This window comes from Sorghum bicolor, chromosome 2 (assembly GCF_000003195.3).
Source record: "Sorghum bicolor cultivar BTx623 chromosome 2, Sorghum_bicolor_NCBIv3, whole genome shotgun sequence".
Classification (NCBI taxonomy): Eukaryota; Viridiplantae; Streptophyta; class Magnoliopsida; order Poales; family Poaceae; genus Sorghum; species Sorghum bicolor.
The window spans coordinates 32804605-32817728 of record NC_012871.2 but is presented as its reverse complement, the minus strand read 5'-3'; positions in this window follow the sequence as shown (position 1 = coordinate 32817728).

Genomic DNA, 13124 nt, shown 5'->3' with positions numbered 1-13124 from the left:
CTCAGCTTTTAGTCTAGCCGATAGGACTGTTATCGGCGCCTAAACTTTTGAAACACCAAGTCTCGTCCCTAAGCATTTGGATCCAGCCGATAGGAGTGTTATCGGCACCTAAACTTCTATGCATCGACCCATATACTGGGGTAGTACTTCTTTAAATATTTGTCGTTTAATGCTCTGGGAAATTCAATTCCTTCGAGGGTTTCTAGAATGTATGCATTACCAGGAGCCGATCGACTTATCCGATAAGGACCCTCCCAATTAGGAGACCACTTTCCAAACTTCGAACTTTTGGTCCCAATTGGTAAAATTACTTTCCATACCAAATCCCCATCGGCAAACTCTTTAGCCTTCACTTTCTTATCATACCATCTAGCAACTCTCTTCTTATTTTCTTCTATACTCATTAAAGCTTTTAACCGATGCCCTGCTAGATCATCCAATTCATCGGTCATCAAAGTGGCATAATCGTCGGAAGTTAATTGATCTTGAAAAGATAATCGCCTAGATCCAGCCTTAATTTCCCAAGGCAACACTGCATCATGTCCATACACCAATTGATAGGGTGATACCTTGGTCGATCCATGACAAGCCATCCGATAAGACCATAATGCTTCATTTAATAATGTATGCCACGGCCTAGGATTTTCTTCAATCTTTAGTTTAATAAGCTTGATAATTCCTTTGTTAGACGCTTCGGCCTGCCCATTGGCTTGAGCATAATAAGGAGAAGAATTCAACACTTTAATTCCCATACCGATTGCGAATTCATCGAACTCCCCCGATGTGAACATGGTGCCCTGATCGGTAGTAATCGTTTGGGGAATCCCAAATCGGTAAACAATATGCTCCTTCACAAAATCAATCATATTGGCCGATGTGACTTTCTTCAAAGGAATAGCTTCAACCCACTTAGTGAAATAGTTAGTGGCAACTAGAATGAACTTATGCCCTTTGCTAGATGGTGGATAAATCTGGCCGATCAGATCGATGGCCCATCCCCGGAACGGCCAAGGCTTTATTATAGGATTCATAGCCGATGCGGGTGCTCTCTGGATATTACCAAACTTTTGACAACCTTGACATCCCTTGAAATATTGAAAACAATCTTCAAGTATGGTCGGCCAAAAATATCCATTCCTTCGAATCATCCACTTCATCTTAAAAGCTGACTGATGCGCTCCACACACTCCTTCATGGATTTCCCCCATCAAACCTCTAGCTTCATCATCACCCAAGCATCGGAGAAGAATTCCGTCGATAGTTCGATAATACAATTCATTTTCAAGGAGCACATACTTGGTTGCTTGAAATCGAACCCGTCTTTCAACTTTTTTGGATGGATCTGTTAGATAATCAATAATTTCTTTCCTCCAATCACCGGCACCGACTGCCGATGTCGCATTAATCATTGGCTGATATCCCGAGGCATGCTGAGCTAACCGATTAGCGTCTTCATTATGCAATCGGGGAACATGCTCCAATCGGAAATCCTTGAATTCCTTTAACAGTTGCATACTTCTCTCGAAATAAGTTATGAGAACTTCACTTCGGCATTCATAGCTTCCGGCCAATTGATTTATAACCAACATAGAATCCCCGAATATTTCAACAGCATCAGCACGAACTTCTCTTAACAACTCCAATCCCTTGATGAGAGCTTGATACTCAGCCTGATTATTTGTTGATGTGGCAACAATCGGCAAGGAAAACTCATACTTCCTCCCCTTAGGGGAAACTAATACAATGCCGATTCCTGCCCCCCGGTCACAGGTAGATCCATCAAAGAAGAGCGTCCAGGGTACAATTTCCAGGGTTTCCACTAGACCGCAATGCTGAGTCACAAAATCGGCCATAATCTGCCCTTTGACTGCCTTAGCCGATTCGTAACGCAAATCGAACTCCGACAGCGCTAAAATCCATTTACCGATCCTACCACTCATAATCGGCATAGATAGCATGTATCGGACCACGTCATCTTTGCAAACAACAGTGCATTCGGCCGATAACAGGTAATGTCTCAGCTTGATACATGAAAAATATAAGCATAAGCATAGTTTCTCAATGGCCGAATACCTGGTTTCAGCATCAATCAACCTCCTACTCAAATAATAAATTACCCTTTCTTTCCCTTCAAATTCTTGAACTAAAGCTGAACCGATAACCGATCCATCGGTAGATAAATACAATCTGAAGGGCTTCCCTTGTTGAGGTGGAACTAGAACTGGAGGATTTACTAGATACTTCTTGATTTCATCCAGAGCCAACTGCTGTTCTTCTCCCCAAATAAACTCTTGATCGGCTTTCAATTTAAGAAGAGGACTGAAAGCACGAATCCTACCAGATAAATTCGATATAAATCTCCTAATAAAATTTACCTTGCCGATCAAGGATTGGAGCTCGGTTTTGTTGGTAGGGGCCACTATTTTATTGATGGCATCAATAGATCTTCGACTAATTTCAATACCCCTCTGATGTACCATGAAACCAAGAAACTGCGCTGCCGATACACCAAATGCACACTTGTTGGGATTCATCTTCAATCCATGCTTCCTTGTGCACTCTAACACTTTTTGTAAATCGGCAAGATGCTTTGAGAAATCTCCAGACTTAACCACCACATCATCAATATAAATCTCCACGAGCTTGCCGATGAACTCATGAAATATAAAATTCATAGCCCTTTGATAAGTAGCACCAGCATTCTTCAACCCAAAAGTCATGATTATCCACTCAAATAGCCCAACATGACCAGGACACCTGAATGCGGTTTTTGGAATATCCTCCTCTGCCATGAATATTTGATTGTAACCTGCATTACCATCCATGAAGCTGATGACCTGATGACCAGCCGCAGCATCAACCAGTAGATCGGCGACAGGCATTGGGTATCCATCCATCGGCGTAGCTTTATTGAGATTCCTGAAATCAATGCACACCCGAAGCTTCCCGTTCTTCTTGTAAACCGGAACAACATTAGAAATCCACTCGGCATACCGACACTGCCAAATAAACTTAGCTTCAATAAGTTTGGTGATTTCGGTCTTAATATCAGGTAGAATGTTAGGATTACATCGGCGGGCTGGTTGCTGATGTGGCCGAAATCCAGACTTGATGGATAACCGATGTTCAACAATTGATCGGTCTAAACCAAGCATCTCAGTATAATCCCAAGCAAAGCAATCTTTATATTCCTTTAACAAACTAGTCAATTGTTGCTTACTCTCAGGATCTAATTTAGCACTAATAAAAGTAGGCCTAGGCTTATCACCACTACCTATATCTACTTCTACCAAATCATCGGCCGATGTGAATCCCTGGCCTAATTTTCCATCATCGGCGAATCTATCCATTAAAAACCGTCATCAGAACCGACTGCTTGGATCGGTGGAATCTCATAATCGGCAACTTTGAGAAAATCTTTCTCCCAAACTTCTCCTGAAATGCACCTGGTCCTTTCGTAAGTATCCGCTTCTGCCGACGCGATAACATAAGAAGAATCTCCTGGGACAATCTCAATCTTGTCACCTACCCACTGAACCAAGCATTGATGCATTGTAGATGGGATACAACAATTGGCATGAATCCAATCTCATCCCAATAATAAGTTGTAAGCACCTTTTCCGCTGATCACGAAAAAAGTTGTCGGCAAGGTTTTGCTGCTGATGGTCAACTCTGCACATATCGCCCCCTTGACTGGAGACACGTTTCCTTCAAAGTCTTTGAGCATCATATCGGTCTTGGTCAAATCTTGATCCCCTTTCCCAAGCTTCCGATATACTGCATACGGCATAATATTAATGGCAGCTCCACCATCAACTAGGATCTTGGTCATTGGCTGCCCATCAACCCTTCCTTTGAGGAACAGAGCTTTAAGATGCTGCCTCTCGTCATCGGCAGGTTTCTCAAAGATAGCCGTCATCGGATCCAGAGCCAACTAAGCTATCTGATCAGAAAATTCCAACTCATCGTCACTGGCTGGTGCAAGAAACTCCATCGGCAACATGAAGACCATGTTGACGCCTGCCGATGGACCTTCCCTCTTAGTGTCTGACGGCTGCCGACTTCCAGAGTTCTCTCCCTTGTTTAGCTCTTCTTGCCTTTCACGTTGCAATCTCCTTTTCTGTGTCTTGGTTAATCCTCCAGGGCACCATGGAGGAAGTGGCCTTTGCCTTGCCGTCGGGCGCCGGTTCTCCCTTGACTCCATACGATGCGTGTTAGCATCCCTGCAAAATATGAATTCGTCGGGAACCCGCGCATCAGCCATTCTCTCGAGCTCTTCTTGGTTCCTGGGAAAATACTGGACACGGTCACTAAGTCTGTCGTGCCCGCTATATCTGCCCACCAGCCGGTCATGAACTGACACCCTTCCTCTGATCGGCCCATTAAATCGCCGTTCATCATTATGATAATGCCGATCGATCCTATCGTACTGATCATAACCGTTGCACTCAGGGCAGTCTCTGACAGTAGGAAGCTTGATATTCTCCTCCCAACAATGGATGAAGAAGGGACAATTCCAATGATCCCTGTGCTGATTCCACTCCTGTCGGCGTCTTTCTTCTTCCCGTCGATAATCTTCCTGCTGGCGCCGATACCGATCTTCCCGTTGTTGCCATTTTTCTCGAGGCCTTCTATGAGTTATGACGATACCAGATCGAGGAAGCCTTCCTGAGCTAGTTCCTTCCTGGACCAAGTCCTTACTTCTTGCATCGGCAGTAGTAACTTGATGCTGAGGATCTACCGATGCACTCTTCTCAGCTGTCTCCGATGTTAAGACCTTAGCCTTCCCCTTAGCATCCAACATGTTTGTCGGGAAAGGATGTTGGTCTATCTTCATCGGCTTCTGGGCTTTGGAACTGTCAAACTTGATTCTCCCTGACTCTATAGCCGATTGCAGCTGCTGTCTGAATACTTTGCACTCGTTGGTGTCATGGGAAGTTGCATTATGCCACTTGCAATATCTCATCCTCTTCAACTCTTCTGCCGATGGGATCACATGGTTAGGTGACAGTTTGATCTGACCTTCCTGAAGTAGAAAGTCAAATATCCTATCGGCCTTAGCGGTGTCAAAAGCAAACTTCTCTGGTTCCTTCTGCCCAAAAGGACAAGACATCGGCTTCTTGTTTTTTACCCACTCTGGCAAACCGATTACTGGTTCTTCATCAGAATTTGAGCTTGTTGCTTCATCGACAAATGACACTTTCTTATTCCATGCTCTCTTAGGCTCAAAAGGCTTGATGTCTTGATCAGAAATCCTCTGCACCAAATGACTTAAACTTTCGAACTCCTGAGAGGCATACTTATCCCTGATATGTGGCAACAAACCCTGGAAAGCCAAATCGGCTAGCTGCCGATCATCCAGAACCAGGCTATAGCATTTATTCTTGACCTCTCGTATCCTCTGCACAAATCCCTCAACCGACTCATCATTACGTTGCCTCAACTTGACCAAGTCGGTGATCTTCTTCTCATGAACCCCCGAGAAGAAGTATTTGTGGAATTGCTTCTCTAGATCGGCCCAAGTAATTACTGAGTTGGGAGGTAACGATATGAACCAAGTAAAGGCCGATCCAGACAATGATGATGAAAATAGACGAACCCTCAATTCGTCCCTGTTACCGGCCTCTCCACATTGAATAATGAATCTGTTGACATGCTCCATGGTTGACGTGTCGTCCTGTCCGGAAAACTTTCTAAAATCCGGTACCTTGTACCGATGTGGAAGCGGGATCAAATCATACGCGGGAGGATACGGTGTCCGATAAGAATAAGTGTTGACTTTGGGTTTTATCCCAAATTGTTCCCTCATTACTTCAGCAATCTTATCGGCCCAATATGCATCGGCATCTTGCCGATGAGGCGGCTGCGGATCTGGCACTTGGTGGCGAACCTCCACGTGTCTGTTCGGGACGTGATCTGCACGGAACATTGTATTGATCACCTGTCCTCCAATCTGCGGACCACCAAACTGCTGTCCACCGATTGGCTGTCCTCCGAGTTGCTGTCCAAAATTCATTGGCTGGTTGGGAATCCCCTGACCTTGGAACCCGGGATAGACCTGCCCTTGCTGGAACCCTGTAGTCTGGTAACTCTGCTGGGGCGATTGTGGAAAGGCTTGCTGTCCAAGCCATCCATTATTAGCGTTCATCGGCATAGGTGCTGCCGATGATTGGTAATTTGGTATCGTCGTTGAATTGACATACCCCGACTGGGCCATAGGCCTCTGTTGCATCAGCATTGACTCTGCCGATGCGTTGGGCATCTGGAACATTGAATCTTGAGGATTTCCAGTGTGAGGCCTCACAGTAGTAGTTGTGGTATACCGAGGACTCTGGTTCACCGGCGCATTGGGAGGTGCCGATGTCATAGGAGTTTTGCCCCTCATGTCAGTTATTTGTGATGTTCCCGGCGTCAACTCTGGAGGCATACCGTATCCCCACCAGTTGGGAGGAAGAGTCAACCCTGACATTGCCGATGCCAACATATCTGTTGTCAGTTTATGCTGCCCAACTGAAATTTGTGGGTTGGTTGCCATCGGCATAGATAGTGCACCAGTAGTCCCCAATGTACTTGGAGGGACGGCAGATTGTGCACTTGCATTCATCAAGGCAGCCGATGGAGCCGTGACCTCTGGTTCCGTTGGCTGATGATGGGAGGGGCCCACATAATCTGGTGGGATTTGTCCTTCCTTGAAAGTTCTTGCCACGGCATTGAAAACCGTATTAGACAGTACATCAGCTTGGTTAATCAACGCTCGATTGATGGCATTGTCAACCATATCTTGAAGCTTGCCAGGATTGGCGTCAAAGGTAACCTGCCGCGGTGCCGGCAGTGCATCTTTCTGGACCACTTCGCCGCTCCTGTTTATGCTGAAAGACCTCAGGCATTGCTGCTTGAACTCTTCCATGGCTTGGGCAATAGCTTGCTTCTGCTCATCCTTGAGGTTGGCCTCCGTCACGGGGATGACGTTCTCTTGATCGAGGTCAGAGATCGACATGTTGATCTTGATCTTGAATCTGGTCCCACTGGGCGTGCCAAAAGATGTGTTGATGCAAAACTGATCTGCAAACACAAAGGGCTAATACCCGATTCAAACGTTAAGGCGTGCCAGCCGATTTGACCTTACTATCGGCAAAGGTGATAACTCGAATACTTTAGTCCTGACAACAGCGATGCGCCCGGATGTCACGGCTAAGAGGTACTCACGCGGAACTCGAGAACACGCCGAGCTTAAGTCGATGGATTCCTAAGAACTCGTAATAAAAGGAAAAAATATGACGAAGTCGTCGAGAAGTAGATATTGGAATATGAGTAAAAACGTGTGTTTGATTGATTTCTTGATTGATTATTACAAGGCCCTAGGGTCTATATTTATACCCTGCTCAAAGAGCTACAACCAGACACGATTAGAATTCGAATTCCAAATTACACGGAATCCGTATACAAAACGATGCAAATAATTAAGGAAATAACAAAACTTTCCCTCGTGACAAACCGAAACTCCTCCACATAACGACCGACAGCTTCCAGACTCCTCCTTTGCATCATCGGCAGATCCTTTGCCATAGTCATCGGCAGACTTTCTTATCTAGCCATCGGCACCATATTACTGCCTGTGGACTTAGTCACATTCAACTTCCCCCTCATCGGCAACCATCCTCATCGGCAACCCGCTTTGTAAACATCGTACTGCCACCTTATCCTGCCATCCTAGACACGTGCCCAAAAACGGTGTCAACAGTTGGTGGGTTGCCGTCTATAAATATCCCGTGGCCTTGCTGTCGTTCTCCCTTCCGCCTTCTGCCTCCATTCTTGCCTCAGCTCTCTTGCCCCCTTACGCGCGCGCACCCTCGTTCACAAGTGAAGTCGCCTCTCTCCCACTTGAAGATGCCTGTGAGGCTCATCACCGCTGACGACTGGCGCCCGTCATCGATGACGGAGGGCCGGTTGTTGGAGCTCGAGAGGGAGGGGCCCTTACGCCCTCGTACGTCGTCGTCGCGGCCGGAGTGGATCGCGCCGGCGGCGAACCATCGGGAGCCTAGACCTCCCACGGGCTATGTGGTCTCATTCGCCAAATTCCACCGCCACGGCCTGGGCTCTCCTCCGAGTCGCTTCATGCGGGCGCTCTGCCATCACTACGGGGTGGAGCTCCAGCACTTCTCCCCAAACGCCATCACCGTCGCGGCGGTCTTTGCCGCGGTGTGTGAGGGCTATTTGGGGATGATGCCCCACTGGGATTTGTGGCTCCACCTGTACCGGGGTGAGCTTTTCAATGCTCCAACCGGGACTACTGGTGTGAGGAAACCTGTGCGGGCCGGGTGCCTCAATTTGGTGCTGAAGACAGGCAAGACGGAGAGGACGCGCGAGTACATCCTGGTGGGATTGTCATCGAACCATGCCGGATGGGACTCCCAGTGGTTCTACCTGTGGAACGATGATGGCCTCCTTCCTACCTACACCGGCCGCTTGATCTCGGAGCGCCCGAACAACTGGAGGTACGGCGTCGTCCAAGTTCACTAGTCGCGACTCGACCCCCTCCTCAATGCCTTGAAGAAATTATGCATGGAAGGCCTGACCGTAGCTCTCGTCCTCTCGGCCGTCTATCATCGGAGGGTTCTCCCGTTGATGTCTTGGCCGCTTAGGATGGACGAGATGGGTCCCGGCGTTTCGTCTCGGGATCTCGAGGTGTGCCGGATGTCTAACGAGGCTCCGGCGGATGATGAGGTCGCGGCTCGGGTCAGGGCGGCTGTCGCTGGTGACTTCAAGGCGGAGCATGTCATTGGCTTCCCTATGAGTCCCGACGTGGGGTCAATTGACCTGGTAAGCCTCTACGACCCCGATTCTCGATTCTCTTCCATCTTTCTTAAGACTCATCCTCGCTCTCACAGGGACCGATCGACGTCCGATCCTCGAGGCCTCCAGTAAAGGTGGACGAGGTCGATCGCGACAAGCGGCGCCAGTCCGCTGAAAAGCAGAAGTCCGCAAAGGACTCGGAAATGAAAAAGGAGAAGAAGAAGAATCTCGATCGCAAAGCGTTAGAGGCGCGTCGAGCAAAGTCCAGGCAAAGGGGGGAGCCTGAAGAAGAATCCCCTAATGAGGATGAGGGCGTTGATGGTGGCGACGATAGCGACGATTCGGAGGGAATGGCGTCCCGTCTCGACCGGATCATCGAGGGTCCACCTCGTGCCGACGCCGATGCCCCGCGGACAGGAGCACCAAACGAGGGACCAGGCGGGTCTCTTGAGAGGCAGCAGAGGTGGTCGTCCCCTCGCCGCTCCCGTGCCGATATCCCTCCCGCGCCGGCTCAAAGTCGGTCCGTCCCGCGCCCCCAAACTCCCCCTGCACCAAAGGCGGGCGACCGGGCCAAGCCCTAGGCGACGGGGCCATTGACCCGTGGCCGTGCCGTGGCCTCCGGCAAGGGGGAAACAAGCCGCAGGAGCTCCAGCCCTGGCGCTCGTCAGGCGGGAGACGCCGAGCTGAGGCCTGCGCCCGCTCGTGAGGGGCCTAGAGCCTCAACGCGGGGCGGTTTGAGGCCTGCTGGTCGAGGTACCGGCAGGCGGGCCGTCCTCCCTGTGGGGTAAGGTCTTCGACACTATGATTCTCATCTTCCTATGTCTTTATGTTTTCTCGTGTAACGGCTTCTTTCGTGCCCGTTCAGGTTGAAGCGGACGCTCGAGCAGGCCCAGCCCTCGTTGGCCAAAAGGCTTAAAGTAGGAGCAGCCTCCAAAGGTTTAGGTTAGCGGCTCATTCCCATCGTTATGGGACTTGTGTTGTTCTTACATCGATCATCGTGACGACTGACCTTTGCTTTTGTGTGTTTTACAGGCTCCTCTGACCCTCGACCGCCGACCGGTGCCGAGAGCGCCCCGCCCCGTCCCTTGGTGGGTGAATCTGCCCCATCGTCGCCAAAGCAGGTTGAGGCACCTCCCCCCCAATGGCAGGAGGGAGCCCCCGAGCCTCCCCGATCTGGGGTCGAGGGGGATCCTATCACTATAAGTGATGGGTCTGGTGGCGACAGGTCCTCGAAGGATGCTCGTCCTATGGACGAGGAGGCCCAGACCTCTCTCGCCGCGAAGTGGACGCCCTGGCCTGCCGGGCTTCGCTCCGTCGAGGAGCAGAGGAAGAAGGAGGTGGAGGAGCGCGAGCAGGAGACGCGGCGGCTGCCACAGGAGGAGCAGCGGCTACAGCAGAAAGAAGGAGAGGAAGGGCATCCGCCAGTAGGTCCCCCACTCGAGGAGCTGCTGGAGCAGGATCGTCAATGGGAGCTACAGGAGCTCCAGGAGCAGCAGCAGCTGAGGGGCCAGCAATTGGAGGAACTGCTCGAGCCTCCCTCTCATATTCCGCCCCAACCAGTGCCACCAGCGCCGCAAGAGCCTGGAAACCAGGAGGAGGGTCTGCCAGTTTTCGGTCCTCCAACCCCGGCGTGGCTCCGTCCAGTTGCGCCCGCCTCGATCCCAGCAGAGTCGGGGCGGGCGGACGGCATGGTCGCACTCGCTTGTATGATGCGCACCCCCGTTGACCCCCAATCCGAGATCAGGCGTATGATCTATGGCATGGATGGAATTGCTCCGGGATTCCTTCAAGAGCGTCGGTCGTGGGAGGACCGCATTCCCGCTGAGGAGGACGAGGCTGGAACATCAAGTGGTGGTGGAGGCAGCGAGACCGGGACCTGGAAGACGGTGGACGACGACGGGCGGTTCCCCTCCCTCGTCGACTTGTTCCTACGCCACGAGGGGTCGCTCGAGACCGTCGAGGAGCTCATTCGAGGCATCAAGGCACGCGCCGACCAGGAGATGGAGAACTGGTGCCCCGACCGGATCTGCATCTAGGCTTCCACCGATCCGTCTGAACCCAACATCTTCCTAGACGACTGGAAGGAGGCCGAAAAGTGGGAGCACGTCGAGGAGCTTCGCCTCTGGATGAAGCATACGGTGGGGCTCCTGTCCGACGTTGTTAACAACGGGCTCGGACCGGCCTACTTTGTAAGTATTTTTTGGCTTTAATCCATATAGCACGTTTGGTTTTGTGTCCTAACTGCTCAATCGCTGGCTCACAGGACCTGAAAGAAACTTCCCGCATTAAATCGAGCTTCATCCACGCCATGAGAGGCGGCTGGGAACAACTCCCTCTCCTCAAGGACAAACTCCTGGAGTCGCAGGAGAAACTCCTCAAGGCCTATAAGGAGCTTTTGGCGCTCGAGGAGGAGAAGAAGGAGAGGGAGGCCGCCCTGGCTGAGGCTCGGGAGGCCTCGAGAAAGGCGGTGGAGGAGGCCACGCTGTTGAGGGAGTGGGCCATGATGGTCGAGGAAGTCGCGTCCAAGGCCCGGGAGGAGGCCTTGTCTTACAAGAACGCAGTTGCTAACCTGGACGAGGAGAAGGGCCATCTCAAGACTGAACTTGCCTCCACCCGAGAAACCTTTCAAAGAATGAAGGTGGAGTGCGTGAATGGCGAGATCACCAGGAGCGCCGCGGAGGAGGCTAAAAAGAAGGCTATTGAGGATCTCGAGGCGGAGCGGGTTCGATCCCGCAGCCTCTCTGACGACGTCGATCGTCTGAAGAGAGCGCTGTTGGAAAAAGATGGCGCCATCGCGCAAGCCGGCAAGGCAATCGAGGATCTGCGCGTCGCCAACATCGACCTGGTGCGCTCCAATAAGGAGATCGAGAGGGCCAACACCAACTTGGTTGGCGAGAACACGGTTTTGGAGGAGATCATTCGTGGTACGTTTCTACTATCGAGTTTCTTTTCTGAGGTGTGCTTGGTGTTAGCTAATTTCTTCGTGTTGGTCTTTGCAGGGCTTAAAGACGAGCTGCTGGCCGCCCAAGTCGAGGCCCGCTCCACTAAGGCTCAGCTCGAGGGGGAGGTCGCTTTGAATGGTCGGCTACAGACCACAATAAGCGACCTCTCGGCCTCCTAGGAGCTTGAGCCTGTTGACGAATCGAGGGAGGAGGCTCGAGGCGACGCGCTGGTCGATCAGCTGTGCTACCTGGGCGCAACACTGAGGGATCGAGTGCGGGACGCTCTTCATGTCGGAGTGAAGCGGGCGATGGCGGTAGTCTGCTCAGGCTTTTCTTACGACATGGAGGTGGTGTCCCACGGCTTTGTCACCGACATCTCCAAGACTGATGCGGAGAACGAGGAGAGGCTCCACGCCTTGATCGACGATGCGGAGGTCCCTAGGGAATGGTTAGCCAAGCTGTTCGAGCCGGAAGTGCTTCCTCTCGAGACTAGCTCGGGTGCGGACGAGGGTGGTGAGGGCCGAGATTCAGACTGAGGCCTGTGAGCCTGCTCTGGGTGCCTAGGCTCCTTGTATAGTACTTTGTCGTTCTATCTTATGTAATATTGTGTTTTTAAGTGACTTATAAGATCTGTGAATGTTTGCCCGTCTTTCCGCTCGAGGCTCCTTTGTTTTCCCTTTGCGCCTATGTTTGTATTCCTCGTTTGGTCTTTTGTTTAAGGCGTTCTCGATTGCCTCAAGGGTGAGGAAGCGAGTAGAGTTTCCGTAGCCCGGGGGCGTAGGAGTTCTCAGGCTCGTTGTTTCTCGGCCCTTAAGGGGCTCGAGGTGCCTCTACTACTCGACCTTACGAGGTTTACTGATAGGAACGAAAGAATTATTTGGTTTTTTCGGCGCTTGGGGGGGTCCCCCTGCTAGCCCCCGAGGGGGTATCGACTATGATGGGTCATAGTTGGTACTCCCTTCGAACGTCGAGGTTTCGGCCCATGAAAAAGTAAATTACTCGCGGGAAAGATCTTATTCATTCATGCATTCAATTATAAGGCCTTTTGGTACAGAATGTACATGGGAACATAAAGCTTTGAAATTCTAGGGGTAGAATCGACGTAGCTGTTCGATGTTCCATGCGTTGGTGTAGACCGCCCCCTTTTCGTCCGCGAGCTTGTATGTCCCTGGCTTCAGTACCTCGGCCACCACGTATGGGCCCTCCCAAGGTGGAGTCAGCTTGTGGCGTCCTTGGTTGCTTTGCCGCCGCTGTAGGACAAGGTCGTCCACGTTCAGGTCTCTCTTGCGCACGTGGTTGTCGTGGTAGCGTCGAAGCATTTGTTGGTATCTGGCGGAGTTGAGGAGGGCCATGTCTCGAGCTTCCTCGAGTTGGTCGACCGTATTCTCT